At 44.8% G+C, this 20955-nt stretch overlaps 2 non-coding genes and 3 pseudogenes across 2 annotated transcripts; all 5 read right to left on the bottom strand.

Moving 5' to 3' along the window:
• Nucleotides 1–6748: 6748 nt before the first annotated feature.
• On the bottom strand, nt 6749–6868 carry LOC141268257 (5S ribosomal RNA; annotated as a pseudogene).
• Nucleotides 6869–7489: 621 nt separating this feature from the next.
• LOC141270406 (5S ribosomal RNA) lies at nt 7490–7608 on the bottom strand. Its single transcript, XR_012321642.1, has one exon. It is a non-coding gene; the product is annotated as a 5S ribosomal RNA (ribosomal RNA).
• A 946-nt stretch (nt 7609–8554) lies between these two features.
• LOC141269409 (5S ribosomal RNA) lies at nt 8555–8674 on the bottom strand (annotated as a pseudogene).
• Nucleotides 8675–9295: 621 nt separating this feature from the next.
• On the bottom strand, nt 9296–9414 carry LOC141267024 (5S ribosomal RNA). Its single transcript, XR_012321043.1, has one exon. It is a non-coding gene; the product is annotated as a 5S ribosomal RNA (ribosomal RNA).
• Nucleotides 9415–10358: 944 nt separating this feature from the next.
• Nucleotides 10359–10478, bottom strand: LOC141268362 (5S ribosomal RNA; annotated as a pseudogene).
• Between the last annotated feature and the right edge of the window lie 10477 nt (nt 10479–20955).

Genomic DNA, 20955 nt, shown 5'->3' with positions numbered 1-20955 from the left:
TTTTGAATTTGCAACCTGATGGAGGTCAGTATAGATGGATTAATAGAACAAGACCCACACACAGCTAGAAGCCCAATATTTTTTCAGAGGTAGATGCAGGAAAAAAATATATTCAGTTTGCAACCTGATGGAGGTCAGTATAGATGGACTAATACAACAAGTCCCACACACAGCTAGAAGCCCAAATATTTTTTCAGAGGTACTGTAGATGCAGATAAAAATTTGTTTTAATTTGCAACATGATGGAGGTGGGTATAGATGGACTAATAGAGAAAGTCCGACACACTACTAGAAGGCCAAATATTTTTTCAGAGGTAGATGCAGAAAAAAATATATTCAGTTTGCAACCTGATGGAGGTCAGTATAGATGGACTAATAGAGAAAGTCCGACACACTACTAGAAGGCCAAATATTTTTTCAGAGCTAGATGCAGAAAAAAATTATATTCAGTTTGCAACCTGATGGAGGTCAGTATAGATGGATTAATAGAACAAGACCCACACACAGCTAGAAGCCCAATATTTTTTCAGAGGTAGATGCAGAAAAAAATATATTCAGTTTGCAACCTGATGGAGGTCAGTATAGATGGACTAATACAACAAGTCCCACACACAGCTAGAAGCCCAATATTTTTTCAGAGGTAGATGCAGAAAAAAATATATTCAGTTTGCAACCTGATGGAGGTCAGTATAGATTGACTAAAACAACAAGTCCCACACACAGCTAGAAGCCCAAATATATTTTCAGAGGTACTGTAGATGCAGATAAAAATTAGTTTTAATTTGCAACCTGATGGAGGTCAGTATAGATGGACTAATAGAGAAAGTCCGACACACTACTAGAAGGCGAAATATTTTTTCAGAGCTAGATGCAGAAAAAAATTATATTCAGTTTGCAACCTGATGGAGGTCAGTATAGATGGACTAATAGAGAAAGTCCGACACACTACTAGAAGGCCAAATATTTTTTCAGAGCTAGATGCAGAAAAAAATTATATTCAGTTTGCAACCTGATGGAGGTCAGTATAGATGGACTAATAGAGAAAGTCCGACACACTACTAGAAGGCCAAATATTTTTTCAGAGCTAGATGCAGAAAAAAATTATATTCAGTTTGCAACCTGATGGAGGTCAGTATAGATGGATTAATAGAACAAGACCCACACACAGCTAGAAGCCCAAATATTTTTTCAGAGGTACTGTAGATGCAGATAAAAATTAGTTTTAATTTGCAACCTGATGGAGGTCAGTATAGATGGACTAATAGAGAAAGTCCGACACACTACTAGAAGGCCAAATATTTTTTCAGAGCTAGATGCAGAAAAAAATTATATTCAGTTTGCAACCTGATGGAGGTCAGTATAGATGGATTAATAGAACAAGACCCACACACAGCTAGAAGCCCAATATTTTTTCAGAGGTAGATGCAGAAAAAAATATATTCAGTTTGCAACCTGATGGAGGTCAGTATAGATGGACTAATACAACAAGTCCCACACACAGCTAGAAGCCCAATATTTTTTCAGAGGTAGATGCAGAAAAAAATATATTCAGTTTGCAACCTGATGGAGGTCAGTATAGATGGACTAATACAACAAGTCCCACACACAGCTAGAAGCCCAAATATTTTTTCAGAGGTACTGTAGATGCAGATAAAAATTATTTTTAATTTGCAACCTGATGGAGGTCAGTATAGATGGACTAATAGAGAAAGTCCGACACACTACTAGAAGGCCAAATATTTTTTCAGAGCTAGATGCAGAAAAAAATTATATTCAGTTTGCAACCTGATGGAGGTCAGTATAGATGGATTAATAGAACAAGACCCACACACAGCTAGAAGCCCAATATTTTTTCAGAGGTAGATGCAGAAAAAAATATATTCAGTTTGCAACCTGATGGAGGTCAGTATAGATGGACTAATACAACAAGTCCCACACATAGCTAGAAGCCCAATATTTTTTCAGAGGTAGATGCAGAAAAAAATATATTCAGTTTGCAACCTGATGGAGGTCAGTATAGATGGACTAATAGAGAAAGTCCGACACACTACTAGAAGGCCAAATATTTTTTCAGAGCTAGATGCAGAAAAAAATTATATTCAGTTTGCAACCTGATGGAGGTCAGTATAGATGGACTAATAGAGAAAGTCCGACACACTACTAGAAGGCCAAATATTTTTTCAGAGCTAGATGCAGAAAAAAATTATATTCAGTTTGCAACCTGATGGAGGTCAGTATAGATGGACTAATAGAGAAAGTCCGACACACTACTAGAAGGCCAAATATTTTTTCAGAGCTAGATGCAGAAAAAAATTATATTCAGTTTGCAACCTGATGGAGGTCAGTATAGATGGATTAATAGAACAAGACCCACACACAGCTAGAAGCCCAATATTTTTTCAGAGGTAGATGCAGGAAAAAAATATATTCAGTTTGCAACCTGATGGAGGTCAGTATAGATGGACTAATACAACAAGTCCCACACACAGGTAGAAGCCCAAATATTTTTTCAGAGGTACTGTAGATGCAGATAAAAATTAGTTTTAATTTGCAACCTGATGGAGGTCAGTATAGATGGACTAATAGAATGATGCTATGCCCAAAAGATTTTACTTCACTAGGTGCAGTAAAAAAATTGGTATTCTATACACAGGTGGTATATCTTGCAACACAGATAGGCTACTCCACTGACTAACACACTCTGCAATAGGCCAAAAAGGATTAGCTTTGCTAGATTCAGCCAAATGCTGTGAAAAAAACTTGCACAGCACTGGCACAGACCTGCCTGGCAAAAACTGATAGGAACTGATGTAACCTAGTCCTGAAAAGGACTCCAATTACAATTAGTCTTTACTCCCACAACCTATTTATTTAAGAGCACAAACCTCCCTGATAAAAGTCGTAGGAAATGCTGTAACCTAGTCCTTAAAAGGACTGCAATCACAACTATTCCCTACTCCCAAGCTATCTGTATATTTGTGCGAAAATTGGCTTGAAATTAACAAGGTATAGCACACACAGCAACAGCGGTGCCGTCTAACACGCAGCTGCAGCAGTGAGAAAATGGTGGCGACGGGGAAAATGGCATGGTCTTATAGGGCAAGGACATGTGACATACACTGCCAATGACACATGCCCTTGCTTGTGTGAAAAAAAGCACTTCGCTCCGTGTGTGCGCTGCTGATAGGCTGACAGATTGCACCTCCCCACTGTAAATGCAGGAAAGAGAAAAAAAAATGGAGATCTTCATTGTTCCTGCAGAGATGCATCCCCTTCCCCTCCCCCCACCCCGCTGTACACTCAAACTGCGTATTAACATTAATTTTCATCATTACTGAGAAAAAATCCAGTTATGATTTTGGTGCACGAACAGTTATCGAACATAACCTCGAACAGCCGAATTTTTCTCAAACTGTTCGTGTTCGCCGAACGGCTCGAACACCGCCCAAAACAGCTCGAATTTGAGATTGGCGAACAGTTCGAGTAGAACAACGCTCATCTCTAGTTATGACAAATATGAAATCATCCAGATAATGGAGATATAAGGGTATTTTTTATGGATAATATAATTACTCTGCATTTGTCATTAAAATTTAAAGGCCTTATTTTTATTTTTATTCTTATTTTTACTCTTAATTTTATTTTTCATTTTTTAAATTTTATTCTTACTTTATACTTCTTATTTTTCTATTTTTTCATTTTTTAATTCTCATTTGATTTTATTTGAGTTCAATATCTCAATTGAGAAAACACATTAATATTTAATAAAGTAATGTCTAATACAAGAGTATTGCTTCATTAAATATATATTGCTAAGGAAAAAAATGTTTACATTTTCTGAGTAAACACAACAATTCATTCATTCATTTATTGATTCATTCATTCATTCATACATTCATATATTTATTCATTTTTGTTCAGGAGTATACATTCTTTGATATTATTGGTTTAATAAAGATATAAAAACTTGTTTTTTCAAAATACACTGACACCTATGGGTTGGAAAAGGTAATTACACCTATGACATAAAAATGTTCTATCATATGGAGAACTTGATTGATAATGAATTATTATCTATTATTGTTTATTATTCCAAACATAATTTATTTTAATATTTTGATAATAATTAGATGGATATTACTGATTGCTATGGTACGCTGTGATATTATAGGTTAGGAAAAACTGCCAGATTTGGTATCAGATTAGGGAATGAAGACTTCAATCAAGACATCGCAATTATGAATTCTATCTTAATAAAGACTTTTAATTTTTATAAATCAAAGAGATTCTCAAAAGTTACAAGAAGAAGGAACTGATATCCGGACGTCTCAGAAGGTAACAGGTGTGAATGCTGAGTGTTATAATAGACTGTGTCCATTACATACAATACAATTCACACCACTGATCACCAGGACGGCAGAGGACGATGATCCTATATGTACTGTGTTGTGTTCAAGTTTCATCACGTTCCAGTGGTTTCTTATCACCTGCAACGCTTCAATGAAAGCTGGTGAACAGGTAATACCTGGCATATGTGTCCTGTATATAAAGGACTGAGTACTGGTTATGGTGCTATATAAAGCAGGAAAGTGTCAAGTTAACCCTTGCTTTACTGACCAAAGACGTCACATCTGTTCCAAAAGTGACACGAGACCAGTGCGGACACAAGGAAGATTCCAAAGACGATCCAACGTAAGTCCAGGTGACACTGCACAGATATTAAAGCTACATTTCATCCATGGACTTTGTTTTCTTATCAACTGACACACATGATCTTTCTAATAAAGAGTACAGTTTATGGACTGAACAATAATGAACACAATTATGGACTGTACAATATCTACATGCTGTAATTTATTTCAAAGGAGTTTTCATCTAAAGACTGTGTTATAAAAGAACCAAGAAGAAGACGAGACGACGACCCGATGACATCAGATGATGACGATTGAACCCGCGATTGCTTCAATTTAGATATAGGGAAGTATAATTATACATATTAAATGAATATTAGTCACGGCTTACCATAACATGAATTCACATCATTATATAGCAATAATCCGATATTGATACTATTATTACTATTATTATTATTATGGAAATTTAATGATATTGCCAAGGAAGAAGGAAAGAAAAAATGATTGATGAATGTATCTTCTTTTGAGATTTTTCAGTTAAAGTCCTTTTATTCTCAAAAAAGGGGGAAATGTTAAATGGTTAATTATGGAAATTCATTTGGAATGTTAATCGATAATCATTTTTCTGAGTTCTATGCCTCAGCCATCGTGTCTAGTTGACATGCGCTATTTGTGTGTGTATTTTTGGTTCACTACCATATGTAGAACAGGTGTCCATACAACTGGCTATAAAAGCCCATGGTACAAAAAGGGGGGGCTCTCTTGCTCTGCCCACCCCACAAGACACAGAATCTTCATGCTGAGAAGCAGATGACATGTAGGCCTGGACACATGCTGGACAAAGACATGATTTACCAGCCAGGATCCAAGGAAAGATGGGTGAATCTCAACAATTAAGCTAATTATGGACAAATGGACAATTACTTTATAACTAATTATTGTATGTACCTGCTGCAATCTGATTCTTTTTAATGGACAATCCAAGAATAAATAGATACATTTTTTATAAGAATATCGTGATATTGATACTTTGAGAAGTCCTCAGTAGAAAAAAATAATACAGGAAGAGTATTATTTTACAGTCTCCCATCCAAGTACTAACCAGGCCTGACCCTGCTTAGCTTCCAAGATCAGATGAGATCGGGAGTGTTCAGGGTGGTGTGGCCATAGGCAGAAACAAGCCTCTCACTTGCTGCTTTTCTACTTTGACGTCTGGCTGCCAGCTGCCCTTTCCAGTGCTCAGCAAGACCAGGTCCTTTTGTGCTTTCCCTTCTCTTCAATTTTTTTGCTGGCTTCCTTAAAAGGTCTTGTAGACACAACGCCCCACTCAGAGCCGCTGAGCTCACTGATCGGCTGCAGCGCTGTCGACGGAATGTCAGCTTCACGGCCAGTGCCACAGGCCGGGAGCAGAGGCGAGACTCACCGGTAGACCCGGGTAGGGTGAGTAGAGCGCGGTTAGTTGCTTTCTAATAGCCTGCAGCCGGGGATTAACTTTTAATGAAAGGGAACAATCCCTTTGACAGTCTGCAGCGCGCCACACCTAGGAAGCGCACTCTCACACACAAGCCAGCATGCACACGTGCTCGCACGTGACAACACCTCCTATCTGCCCCTACAACCTCTCCGTCACCATGCATCAGACTCTCCTGCCTGTTTTATGATTTCAGGGCCCTAGCAGGACTCACCCCCCACCTCCACAATTCCTTCCGCACCTTCCTTGCCTTCCTTGCACTGAGGTTAGCTCTTTGTCTGCCGTCTGGCTTGGTTACACAAGCTTCTTTGCAGAGAAAGATGTTACTTCTGCTGGCCCTCGCTAGGCGGCCGGCATAGAAAACCTTCCCTGGGCACCTGCTGAAAGCCTGTCCCCTTCACGGCCCCGGGTGCTTTTAACGCCATCATTTCCACACAGCGAGCTGCGGAGTCAATAAGCACTCCTAGCCGTGGCAAGGAGCTCGGTGTCAGGCCTGCGTGAAGGCGGCGGGGTAGCGTACTTAGCTGCCAACTGGCTCAGAGGCCTTGGGGCTTCCATCATCTAAGTTACTTAAGGTCGGTGTCCGGCAAGGCCCCGTTCCATGCTAGCCGAGCTGGGCAGTAGGTTAAAACGTCATCAAAATGGTCTACAGCACCCGGTGTTCCCAGGAGGTCTCCCATCCAAGTACTGTCTGAGCCCAGCCCTGCTTTGCTTCTGAGATCAGATGAGATCGGGCGTATCCAAGGTGGTATGGCCAGTAGAAGCTGCTCGATCCATCGCCCGGCCAGCCTTTCTCAGGATCGCTTGGTGGCGAGCAATCTGGCCGTGACTGGGCGGGCTCCGAAGGGTCCATGCAAAGTCTGTGCCGTCCCTACAGGTGTGGTTTGTTTAGCAGTGATTCACCCGCCGCATCAGGTGTCTTCAAAAATGTCTCGGCGCAGGGTCTCCTGCAGGCTAAACCCTTCATCGCGGTAATGTGACAGAAAGAGCAAGCTGGACCCGTAACTTGGGGGCGGAGCGAGACGTCCAGGGGTGAATGAAGGAAGAGGGTGAGATGGTTGCCAGTGACTTTGAGCTGCTCTTCAGTGGGGAGGGTCGTGTTGCCTGCAAAGGTCTTCAGCTTGGGGTTACCGGTGGTTGCCTCCAGCCACGCGGGAGACGCTGGTCCTGGTGAAAAGGAGCCTAGTATTAAAAGTAAAGAAGCAACAATGCTGGAGGCCCACGGTGATCAGAAGGATGCTGGTGTTTTGCAGAGATGAAATAGCGCAAGAGAGAAAGCAAATGAAAAAAAGAAAAGAGAATGAATGTGTGCACTTGTGAAAGGGAATGGAAAAAAGGCATAGAAGAGAGTGCCCCCTGCTGGTGGAAGGAAGGAAAAAGCAAAAGCCTACAGCACCTGGTATTCCCAGGTGGTCTCCCATCCAAGTACTAACCAGGCCCAACCCTGCTTAGCTTTCAAGATCAGACGAGATTGGGCATGTTCAGGGTGGTGTGACCGTAGGCGGAGACTAGCCTCTCACTTGCTGCTTTTCTACTTTGACGTCTGGCCGCCGGCTGCCCTTTCCAGTGCTCAGCAAGACCAGGTCCTTTTGTGCTTTCCCTTCTCTTCAATTTTCCTGCTGGCTTCCTTAAAAGGTCTTGTAGACACAACGCCCCACTCAGAGCCGCTGAGCTCACTGATCGGCTGCAGCGCTGTCGACGGAACGTCAGCTTCACGTCCAATGCCACAGGCCGGGAGCAGAGGCGAGACTCACCGGTAGACCCGGGTAGGGTGAGTAGAGCGCGTTTAGTTGCTTTCTAATAGGCTGCAGCCGGGGATTAACTTTTAATGAAAGGGAACAATCCCATTGACTGTCTGCAGCGCGCCACACCTAGGAAGCGCACTCTCACACACAAGCCAGCATGCACACGTGCTCGCACGTGACAACACCCCCTATCTGCCGCTACAACCTCTCCGTCACCATGCATCAGACTCTCCTGCCTGTTTTATGATTTCAGGGCCCTATCAGGAATCACCCACCCCCCCCCTCCCCAATTCCTTCCGCACCTTCCTTGCCTTCCTTGCACTGAGGTTAGCTCTTTGGCAGCCGTCTGGCTTGGTTACACAAGCTTCTTTGCAGAGATACATGTTACTTCTGCTGGCCCTCGCTAGGCGGCCGGCATCCAAAACCTTCCCTGGGCACCTGCTGAAAGCCTGGTCCCTTCACGGCCCCGGGTGCTTTTAACGCCATCATTTCCACACGGCGAGCTGCGGAGTCAATAAGCACTCCTAGCCGTGACAAGGAGATCGGTGTCAGGCCTGCGTGAAGGCGGCGGGGTAGCGTACTTAGCTGCCAACTGGCTCAGAGGCCTTGGGGCTTCCATCATCTAAGTTACTTAAGGTCGGTGTCCGGCAAGGCGCCGTTCCATGCTAGCCGAGCTGGGCAGTAGGGCAAAACGTTATCAAAATAATCTACAGCACCCGGTGTTCCCAGGAGGTCTCCCATCCAAGTACTGTCTGAGCCCAGCCCTGCTTTGCTTCCGAAATCAGAAGAGATCGGGCGTATCCAAAGTGGCATGGCCAGTAGACTTTGCTCGATCCATCGCCCGGCCAGCCTTTCTCAGGATCGCTTGATGGCGAGCAATCTGGCCGTGACGGGGCGGGCTCCGAAGGTTCCATGCTAAGGCTGTGCCGTCCCTACAGGTGTGGTTTGTTTAGCAGTGATTCACTCGCCGCATCAGGTGTCTTCAAAAATGTCTCGGCGCAGGGTCTCCTGCAGGCTAAACCCTTCATCGCGGTAATGTGACAGAAAGAGCAAGCTGGACCCGTAACTTGGGGGCGGAGCGAGACGTCCAGGGGTGAATGAAGGAAGAGGGTGAGATGGTTGCCAGTGACTTTGAGCTGCTCTTCAGAGGGGAGGGTCGTGTTGCCTGCAAAGGTCTTCTGCTTGGGGTTACCGGTGGTTGCCTCCAGCCACGCGGGAGACGCTGGTCCTGGTGAAAAGGAGCCTAGTATTAAAAGTAAAGATGCAACAATGCTGGAGGCCCACGGTGATCAGAAGGATGCTGGTATTTTGCAGAGATGAAATAGCGCAAGAGAGAAAGCAAATGAAAAAAAGAAAATAGAATGAATGTGTGCACTTGTGAAAGGGAATGGAAAAAAGGCATAGAAGAGAGTACCCCCTGCTGGTGGAAGGAAGGAAAAAGCAAAGGCCTACAGCACCAGGTATTCCCAGGTGGTCTCCCATCCAAGTAATAACCAGGCCCAACACTGCTTAGCTTCCAAGATCAGATGAGATCAGGCGTGTTCAGGGTGGTGTGGCAGTAGGCAGAGACAAGCCTCTCACTTGCTGCTTTTCTACTTTGAAGTCTGGCTGCCGGATGCCCTTTCCAGTGTTCAGCAAGACCAGGTCCTTTTGTGCTTTTCCTTCTCTTCAATTTTTTTGCTGGCTTCCTTAATAGGTCTTGTAGACACAACGCCCCACTCAGAGCCACTGAGCTCACTGATCGGCTGCAGCGCTGTCGACGGAACGTCGGCTTCACGGCCAATGCCACAGGCCGGGAGCAGAGGCGAGACTCACCGGTAGACCCGGGTAGGGTGAGGAGAGCTCGGTTAGTTGCTTTCTAATAGCCTGCAGCCGGGGATTAACTTTTAATGAAAGCAAACAATCCCTTTGACTGTCTGCAGCGCGTCACACCTAGGAAGCGCACTCTCACACACAAGCCAGTATGCACACGTGCTCGCACGTGACAACACCCCCTATCTGACCCTACAACCTCTCCGTCACCATTCGTCAGACTCTCCTGCCTGTTTTATGATTTCAGGGCCCTAGCAGGTATCACCCCCCCCATCCACAATTCCTTCTGCACCTTCCTTGCCTTCCTTGCACTGAGGTTAGCTCTTTGTCAGCCGTCTGGCTTGGTTACACAAGCTTCTTTGCAGAGAAACATGTTACTTCTGCTGGCCCTCGCTAGGCGGCCGGCATCCAAAACCTTCCCTGGGCACCTGCTGAAAGCCTGGCCCCTTCACGGCCCCGGGTGCTTTTAACGCCATCATTTCCACACAGCGAGCTGCGGAGTCAATAAGCACTCCTAGCCATGGTAAGGAACTCGGTGTCAGGCCTGCGTGAAGGGCGGCGGGGTAGCGTACTTAGCTGCCAACTGGCTTAAAGGCCTTGGGGCTTCCATCATCTAAGTTACTTAAGGTCGGTGTCCGGCAAAGGCGCCGTTCCATGCTAGCCGAGCTGGGCAGTTGGGCAAAACGTCATCAAAATGGTCTACAGGACCCGGTGTTCCCAGGTGGTCTCCCATTCAAGTACTGTCTGAGCCCAGCCCTGCTTTGCTTCCGAGATCAGACGAGATCGGGCGTATCCAAGGTGGTATGGCCAGTAGACGCTGCTCGATCCATCGCCCGGCCAGCCTTTCTCAGAATCGCTTGATGGCGAGCAATCTGGCCGTGACGGGGCGGGCTCCGAAGGGTCCATGCAAAGGCTGTGCCGTCCCTACAGGTGTGGTTTGTTTAGCAGTGATTCACCCGCCGCATCAGGTGTCTTCAAAAATGGCTCGGCGCAGGGTCTCCTGCAGGCTAAACCCTTCATCGCGGTAATGTGACAGAAAGAGCAAGCTGGACCCGTAACTTGGGGGCGGAGCGAGACATCCAGTGGTGAATGAAGGAAGAGGGTGAGATGGTTGCCAGTGACTTTGAGCTGCTCTTCAGGGGGGAGGGTCGTGTTGCCTGCAAAGGTCTTCTGCTTGGGGTTACCGGTGGTTGCCTCCAGCCACCCGGGAGACGCTGGTCCTGGTGAAAAGGAGCCTAGTATTAAAAGTAAAAAAGCAACAATGCTGGAGGCCCACGGTGATCAGAAGGATGCTGGTATTTTGCAGAGATGAAATAGCGCAAGAGAGAAAGCAAATGAAAAAAAGAAAAGAGAATGAATGTGTGCACTTGTGAAAGGGAATGGAAAAAAGGCATAGAAGAGAGTGCCCCCTGCTGGTGGAAGCAAGGAAAAAGCAAAAGCCTACAGCACCTGGCATTCCCAGGCGGTCTCTGTTAAATGGTTAATTATGGAAATTCACTTGGAATGTTAATCGATAATCATTTTTCTGAGTTCTATGCCTCAGCCATCGTGTCTAGTTGACATGCGCTATTTGTGTGTGTATTTTTGGTTCACTACCATATGTAGAACAGGTGTCCATACGACTGGCTATAAAAGCCCATGGTACAGAAAGGGGGGGCTCTCTTGCTCGGCCCACCCCACAAGACACAGAATCTTCATGCTGAGAAACAGATGACATGTAGGCCTGGACACATGCTGGACAAAGACATGATTTACAAGCCAGAATCCAAGGAAAGATGGGTGAATCTCAACAATTAAGCTAATTATGGACAAATGGACAATTACTTTATAACTAATTATTGTATGTACCTGCTGCAATCTGATTCTTTTTAATGGACAATCCAAGAATAAATAGATACATTTTTTTATAAGAATATCGTGATATTGATACTTTGAGAAGTCCTCAGTAGAAAAAAATAATACAGGAAGAGTATTATTTTACAATGGTGAGCCAGCCAGTCCTGTTTTTTTGTTTTTTTAAATTAAGTAAGTGAATTTCTTCCGTGAACAAGGGGGGAGTCCTGACGAGCTGAACAGCTGTTGTTCACGTGTCAGTAAATTCACTAGTTTGTCACGAGAAGCAGAAAGGACCTACAGACTGAGGAAAGACAGGAAGCAGAGGTACTAACAAGGAACAGAATCACACAGGAAAAGAATCAGACGAACTGAAGACAGGACGTGCTGATAAAGAGAAGCCAAGGAATCTTAAGGTAAGCAAAATATGGATATAATTTCTTCTTTTGCTAAACAAAGTAATATTAATTTCAAAGTTAATGTAGGAGATGACAGAAGTTTTGTGGCTCAGTTTATACAAAGAATGTGAATTGCAGAATTTACAGTTAACTTCTAAATTGGTAAATAGAGACAAACAGAAATTGAGAAATATTCTACATTTGGTAGATTTTTTTCATAGTCTTGTGTTAGAGATTTCTAAGCAGGAAAATAGTGTAGAAGTGTCAGACGGTGATACTGATTCTGACTGTAATGTGGAAAATGAACAAGAAGTAAGACACGTGTCTGTAACTGAAGGTGACCTTGGGTCTGACCAAGAGACGGACATACAGAAACCTGACATGGGAGGAGACATGACTGACATACGAGAAACCGATATACTAGGTTATGTGGGAGGAGACGTGAGTGACGTAGGAGGAACGGACGTACAAGAGCCACTAAAAATATCAGAGAATTCTGGAATTACCCAGGCTCAACTCCAAATTAAAATGAGGAAAAATTTGCTGAAATTATACAAAATCATGCCAAAATATGATGTCAAAATCCATGCCTGTGGAAATTCAGAGACATTTGAGAGCTTCTCTGATAAGTTTGATTTATTCAATGAGGAGAGGAATCAATTATTTAAAATATGGATTCCTGTGACATTGTCCAGACGTTTACATTTAATGCCCTGTGAAAATGACTCTCCTAATGGATGGGAAAATGATTCGGACAGATTAAGATATTTGATTTATTGTGTCACAAAGGATTTTCCCAACATAGAAGATCTGCAGAAACTAAGGATTGGTAGGAAGGAATGTACATATACATTCATGTCCATATTTGAATGGTTATACAAAGCTCTCATCAAAAATGGAAAAGTACAACATATGATAACAACTTTTGTACAAAAATTCAAATTCCTAAATTCAGTTTCCCAATTTATGGCATCACAAAAAAATTCATTATTTGAATGTGCGCAGATGCTGGATTTTGTTAGAAAACATGAGAATCGTGAAAAGAAAATAAATCAAGCTAAATTTATAAAACCAGGAAAGGTAAAATCTTACCAAAAGCCAATATCAAACTCTCCTAGACTGAGTCATCCCCATAGTGAACTCTATCAAATACGCAGAAGATTTCATATATGTTATAAGCCATATCAGCCAGTGCAAAGATCCATCTCTCCACAGAATGAGTTAATTCTCAGTCAGAACTGTGATTCTCTAAAAAGGAAAATGGCTGAAACTGATGGACAGAGACAGATCATGCTATTATAGAATTTTGGATAACTAGAGGAGGAAGACATTTGAAAACTCAAGACTCAGAAAGAGAATAGGAGGGATCCAATGGCTGGATGTCCTTAAGGACAAATATGTCCAGGAAGGATGGGAAATTTTTAAAAATGAGATTCTCAAAGCACAATCGTTAACAATCCCGAAAAGTAGGAAGAATGGGAAGCATTTAAGGAAACCAGGATGGATGAACACAGAACTTAAACACATGCTAAAAAGAAAGAAAGAAATGTTTATTAAATGGAAAGAGGGAGGCATATCTAAAGAAGATTATAATGCAGTCTGCAGATCCTGCAGGGCACGTATCAGGTTAGCTAAAGCTGACAATGAATTAAGGCTTGCAAGAGATGTCAAAAGCAATAAAAAAGGATTTTGGGGGTATGTCAAAAGTAAAAGAAAAGTCAAAGATGCTATAGGATTTTTACAGGATGAAAATGGAGAAATGGTAAGAGAGGATGTTGAGAAGGCCGAACTTTTTAATTCCTATTTTGCATCTGTTTTCTCTCAGAAAGAAAATGTAACATCAACTGATCTTCAATGTCCTTTTAAAGGAATAGAGGAATCCAAATTATCTGTAAACAGAAAGATTGTGAGGGAATATTTAGCTAACATAAATGAGTTCAAGTCTCCAGGTCCAGATGAATTACACCCCAGAGTACTGAAGGAGATCGTAGAAGAAATTTTAGAACCACTCTCCATAATCTTTGAAAATTCTTGGAGAACAGGAGAAGTCCCAGAAGACTGGAGAAGAGCAAATGTTGTTCCTATCTTCAAAAAGGGGAAGAAGGTGGACCCAGGGAACTATAGGCCGGTGAGTCTGACTTCTATACCAGGAGAGATCTTTGAACAGATTATTAAACAACATGTATGTAAGTACATGGATAAGAATGAAGTGATTAACCAGAGTCAGCATGGGTTTGTAACTAACAAGTCATGTCAGACTAACTTAATTTCCTTCTATGACAGAATCACTGACTGGGTGGATCAGGGAAATGCTGTAGATATAGTATATCTTGAATTAAGCAAAGCATTTGACAAAGTATCTCACACCATCCTTATTGAAAAAATTACCAAGTATGCAATGGACCAGGCAACTGTTAGGTGGATTCATAACTGGCTTAGTGATCGGACTCAAAGGGTGGTTGTAAATGGCTTCACATCCAGCTGGATGAATGTCTCAAGTGGGGTACCACAGGGCTCCGTCCTGGGACCTGTATTGTTCAACATCTTTATCAATGATTTAGATGAAGGAATTGAGGGTAAACTGATTAAATTTGCTGATGACATAAAGCTAGGAGGGATAGCTAATACTAGAGAAGAGAGAGAGAGGATTCAAAAAGACCTAAATAAACTGGAGCTGTGGGCAGCAACCAACAGAATGGTTTTTAACAGGGAAAAATGCAAAGTACTACATCTGGGCAATAAAAATGAAAAAAGCATATACGGAATGGGAGAAATAGAGCTAAGCAACAGTACATGTGAAAAAGACTTAGGTATACTAATAGATCATAGACTGAACATGAGTCAACAGTGCGATGCAGCAGCAAAAAAGGCAAATACAATTCTGGGATGTATTAACAGAAGCATACAGTCTAGATCACGTGAAGTCATTATCGGTCTTTACTCCTCTTTGGTCAGACCTCATCTGGAATACTGTGTACAGTTTTGGGCACCACATTTTAAAAAAGACATAGACAAACTGGAGCAAGTTCAGAGAAGTGCGACCAGAATGGTGACTGGTCTGCAAACCATGTCCTATGAGGAACGGTTGCAGGATTTGGGAATGTTTAGCTTGCAAAAAAGAAGACTGAGAGGAGACTTAATAGCTGTCTACAAATATGTCAAGGGCTGTCACATTGTAGAAGGATCATCTTTATTCTCATTTGCACAAGGAAAGACTAGAAGCAATGGGATGAAACTAAATGGGAGGAGACACAGATTAGATATTAGAAAAAACTTTTTGACAGTTAGGGTGATTAATGAGTGGAACAGGCTGCCACGAGAGGTGGTGAGTTCCCCTTCAATGGACGTCTTCAAACAGAGGCTGGACAGACATCTGTCTGAGATGATTTAGTGAATCCTGCTTTGAGCAGGGGGTTGGACCAGATGACCCAGGAGGTCCCCTCCAACTCTACCATTCTATGATTCTATGATTCTAGGTGAGACGACCAACTCACAGTGACGTCATGGAATGTGGACAGAAGAACAGGCAGTTCTCTGAGGTTTTGAAGGATAGAAAAATGTCTTTCCTAAATAGGGCGTTCCTGGGGATATTTGAGAGAGACAGAAGATTTGGTTTAGGGAGTGGCTAAGGAAAAACTGCAATTATAATGGTGTATCAAAATGTAATACAATGTCTCAATATTTATTTATAATCTTATACAGTAAAATTGCAGCTACATAGTTTCTAATAGTTCATATATATATATATATATATATATATATATATATATATACACTTGTCTAAGTAGAGATTGCGTATAATTGTATTTATATATACGTTTATAAAATATATATATATATATTAATTAATAAATTAGAACTTCATATATATAAATTTAAGTAGCAATATTTTGAATTACATTAGAACCAACCAATATATGTATAAGATATTTAAATAATTCTGTTTCTGTATGAATTTGATATTTAATTTTATTTTCTTATATTTCCTTAGAGTTTTCATTCCAAAGCAGGATTTGATCAAAGAACTCTAAAATGGATTTATTTCTTTATTCACACAGGAAGTGAAAAAATTGCATGATTTTATGTGTATAACATTTTAAAATAATAACAATATATCTAGTTGAACTATAATATATATGTAATACTTATTAATTCTTTTGTGTTGCTAATATTTTCTGTGCATGAAGTGTTCGTGCAAATTAAAGTAGCTTTACAGCATGACGTGGGACAGCTGCGGCCTTTGATATTTGAGCTAATAGTATAGGATCCCATTCATTCTATTTTCAACTGATGTAACTTAAGACCGGGCAGCCAGTGAAAAAAGAATCTAAGACAAGAGTTTTTTCAAGTGTCTGAAATTCCAGTGACTTACTCTCATATTATATAATATGTACTTGGGGAATATTCAAAGAAATATAAAGATATTCAATTGATATGGCAATGCGCATTAATAAATTGGGATACAACAATTTTGGGTTAAATATATATATATATATATATATATATAAAACTTCATATGTGGAATGTTTGAGTTGAACAGATCTGTGAATGTCAGAGTGAAGGTGACAGATGAGTAAATCAGCAGCTGCTAAGTGTGATTGATGTGACAGAGGCCTTCGCATGTTTGTATGTTTGAAAAAAAAAATATTTCTTTATGTGAAGGTACAAAAATATATTTAATTCTGAGGAAATTATAATACATAATTAGGTATTATTGTAGCGCCGGCGTCCCTGCCCTCTGCTAGGCAGGGACGCTGTTCCCCTCACCTCCCTGCTCCGTGCCCGGCGTCCTCCTCCCGCTCTGCTGGCAGCGCGCGCTCCTTCCCGTCCACTGTGCTTAGGGCGCGCGCGCGCGCTCTCCCTCCCTCTTAAAGGGGCCGCGCGCGCCGTCCTAAGGAGTCCCCGGCCAATGGCCGGAGGACTTCACCATATATAAGGCACCTCCTCCAAAATGGAGGTGCCCGAGCAATGTTGTTGCACTGTTCACTACTCTGCTTCAGCCCTCAGGTCCCGTTGCCAGTTACCTGCCAGATACCTGCCAGATACTTGCCAGATTCCTGCCTGATTCCTGCCAGCCTGATATTCAACTACCTGCCTGCTAGCCTGAGGTCCGACGGTCTGCCTTACTACTCCTGTCAGTCTGTCTAAGGACCAGCTTGCCCGCTCACCTGGGAGCGCACATCAACTACCTGCCTGCTTGCCTGAGGTCCGACGGTCTGCCTTCCAACTCTTGTCAGTCTGTCTATGGACCAGCTTGCCCGCTCACCTGGGAGCGCACATCTGCTACCTGCCTGCTAGCCTACCTGGAGGCTCTGCCGTCACGTGCTGTGACCACCTGCCTGTCCAGTGACTCCTGCCCGCTCACCTAGGAGCGCTCATCTGTTGCCAGTCTGCTAGCCTACCTGGAGGCTCTGCCGTCACGTGCTGTGACCACCCGCCTGTCCAGAGACTTCTGCCCGCTCACCTGGGAGCGCTCATCTGCCGCCTGTCTGTTGGTCTTCCTGGGAGCTCCGCCGTCACATGCTGTGACTACCCGTTTACCCAGAGACTCTCGCCTGCCCCGGTCACTTGCCGTGACCATCTGCCCGTTCATTCAGAGACTGCCCCGGTCACTTGCCGTGACCTCCAGCCCGTTCACTCAGAGACTGTCCCGGTCACCTGCTGTGACCTCCTGCCCGTCTTCCCTGGTCGCCACCCGCTCCCTTACAAGGACTGCCCTCTTGTATAGTAGCTCAGAGGTTCCGCCTCCCAGACCCGTTACAGTTTGCTCGGGCCATGGAACCCGGTGGCACCCAAGCTCCCTCGCTCTCGGACCTGTGTCATGAACTGTCCCGTCAAAGGTCCCAACAGGAGTCCATCCTGGGTCACCTGCGGAATGTCAATACTCGCCTGGACACTCTGACTGCTCCACCAGCAACCTCCGCCAGTGCCATGTCTCGCAATCCGGCAGCTCCACTGCCCACTAACACCATGGTATCCTACCCCGGACCCCGGCTTTCTGCACCTCCTCGCTTCGGAGGCGACTCCGCCCAGGCTCGGGGCTTCATAAATCAGTGCACCCTGCACTTAGAACTATTGTCCCACCAGTTTAACTCCGACCGGGCCAAAATTGCATTCATCATGTCCCATCTCACCGGGGAGGCCCTGGCCTGGCTAAATCCTCTATGGGAGAGAGGAGACCCCCTGGTGTCCAACTTGCCTGCTTTTCTCACGAAAATCTTCGACGAACCCGGACGGAAGACCTCATCCGCATCATCACTGCTACGCCTCCGTCAGGGAAGTCTCACCGTGGGCCAATATGCCATACGGTTCTGTACCCTTGCCTCGGAGCTGGCCTGGGATAACGACGCTCTGGTATCCGTCTTCTGGGAGGGTCTGTCCGGCCGTATTAAAGATGAACTTGCCGGTCAGGACATCCCTACCACTCTCGATGACCTAATAACTCTTGCCACCCGGATTGACCTACGGTTCCAGGAGCGTGCCAAAGAGGTCACCCGTGAGAGGAGGTTACCATGTCTAGCTCCTACTTTTCAGAAACCCGTCACTCCCTCCGTCTCTACCCAGGTACACTCTCCTGAGCCTATGCAGGTTGACCAGACCAAGATGGTCAAAACCCATCAGGACTTACGCCGTGCCGAAGGGAGCTGCTTCTACTGTGGCAGTAAGGAGCACCGGATCCGTGCCTGCCCGGAGAGGTCGGGAAACGCCTGTGTCTAGGTTCGCTCAGAGAGGTCAACCTAGACAAAAATAAATCCTCTCCATCTCTGTTGCTGTCAGTCTCAATCATCTGCGGGGAAAACCGATATTTTGAACTAGCCCAACTTGACTCTGGAGCAGCCGGGAATCTTATTTCTCAGTCCCTGGTAGAGAAATACCGCATCCCCACCAAACCTCTGGCTGTACCCTTGTCTGTTGTTGCCGTGGATGGGGGCCTCTTACCACGCCCCATCCAACTCATCACCGAATCCATTACTCTGCAGGTGGGAATGCTGCATACTGAGAGTATCTCCTTTCATGTTCTGCCTGGACTCTCTCACGCCCTCTTACTAGGTCTACCTTTGCTCCAGAGACATGCACCCGTGCTTGACTGGCAGACCGGAGAAGTCCTTCGCTGGGGACAGGACTGCCATAATACCTGTCTGGTTCCCGTCCATCCCGTCCGTCCTTCTCCTACCCCAGCTAATCTACCTGGACTTCCGATTCCTTATTGGTCTTATGCTGATGTCTTTAATAAAAAGGAAGCAGAGACACTACCTCCTCATAGACCATACGACTGCCCTATCGACCTGTTACCTGGTACTACTCCTCCCCGTGGGCGTATTTATCCTTTATCCGCTGCTGAGACCCGGTCGATGTCCGAATATATTGAGGAGAATCTGGCCAGGGGATTCATCCGGAAATCTACCTCCCCGGCGGGAGCAGGCTTCTTTTTCGTCAAAAAGAAGGACGGCTCTCTCCGTCCCTGTATAGACTATAGAGGCCTTAACCAGATCACGGTGAAGAATAAGTACCCCCTTCCGCTCATTCCGGAGTTATTTGATCGTCTTAGGGGGGCTAGAATCTTCACCAAACTGGACCTCCGTGGGGCGTACAACCTGGTTCGTATCCGTCAGGGGGATGAATGGACGACGGCATTCAACACCCGGGACGGCCACTATGAATATCTGGTAATGCCCTTTGGTCTCTGTAACGCTCCTGCCGTCTTTCAAGAGTTGGTCAATGACATCTTCCGGGACCTTCTCTACTCCTGCGTAGTTGTGTACCTGGACGACATCTTGGTCTTCTCTCCGGATCTCCAGACTCACCGGAGGGACGTTCGTCAGGTCCTGCTCAGGCTCAGGCAGAATCACCTCTTCGCTAAATTCGAGAAATTCCTCTTTGAGCAGACCTCGCTTCCGTTTTTGGGCTACATTATTTCTCAGACCGGCCTACGAATGGATCCAGAGAAACTGTCTGCCATCGAGAAATGGCCTCGACCGGAGGGGTTGAAGGCCATTCAGCGATTCCTGGGCTTCGCCAACTACTACCGCCTCTTCATACCACACTTCTCTTCCCGGACTGCCCCAATTTCCGCGCTCACCCGTAAGGGTACTAATCCCAAAGAGTGGCCGCCCGAAGCAGAGGAGGCCTTTCTTTCCCTAAAACAGGCCTTCTCTTCTGCCCCGGTGCTGCATCGCCCGGACGGCAACAAGCAGTTCTTCCTGGAAGTTGACGCCTCCTCCTCTGGAGCCGGAGCGGTACTTACCCAAAAATCATCTTCCGGGAGAATGGTAACTTGCGGCTTCTTCTCCAAGCTCTTCTCCTCTTCTGAGCGCAACTATTCCATAGGAGACCGAGAGTTATTGGCCATCAAACTGGCATTGGAGGAGTGGCGTTACCTACTCGAGGGGGCTCTTCACCCGGTAATAATTTACACTGACCACAAGAACTTGGCTTACCTCCAGCATGCCCAGAGACTTAACCCGCGCCAAGCCCGGTGGTCCTTGTTTTTTGCTCGCTTTGATTTTGTTCTTCATTTTCGCCCGGCTGACAAAAACGTCAAAGCAGATGCCTTGTCCCGATCCTTTCTGGTGTCCGATCTCGAGGAAGAACCTAAACATATCATCGATCCCGCCAGAGTAATGCAGGTGGCTCCCGTGAGCCTAAATCGTCTCCCTCCCGGTAAGACGTTCGTATCAGTACCTGATCGGGAGAAGATCCTACACTGGGGTCACTCGTCTAAACTAGCTGGCCACGCCGGTCAGAAAAAGACCCTCCAGCTTATTGCCCGGCACTACTGGTGGCCTACCCTGCACAAGGACGTAATAGACTTTGTTTCTGCCTGTGTGTCCTGCACCCGCAACAAAGTCCCGAGACACCTGCCAGCCGGTCGCCTTCTTCCGCTTCCTGTGCCTGCTGCCCCCTGGCAGCATATTGCTATGGACTTCATAACTGATCTCCCCGTCTCTGCCGGTTGTACGGTCATTTGGGTGGTCGCTGACCGCTTTTCCAAGATGGCTCACTTTATTCCCCTGCCTGGTCTCCCGTCTGCACCCGAGCTGGCTAAAGACTTTATCCGCCAC

The sequence above is a fragment of the Phyllobates terribilis genome, unplaced genomic scaffold (assembly GCF_046119375.1).
Source record: "Phyllobates terribilis strain yellow unplaced genomic scaffold, ASM4611937v1 Scaffold_4__5_contigs__length_816908805, whole genome shotgun sequence".
Classification (NCBI taxonomy): Eukaryota; Metazoa; Chordata; class Amphibia; order Anura; family Dendrobatidae; genus Phyllobates; species Phyllobates terribilis.
The sequence above is the reverse complement of the archived record's forward strand: the minus strand, read 5'-3'. Positions and strand labels throughout refer to the sequence as shown.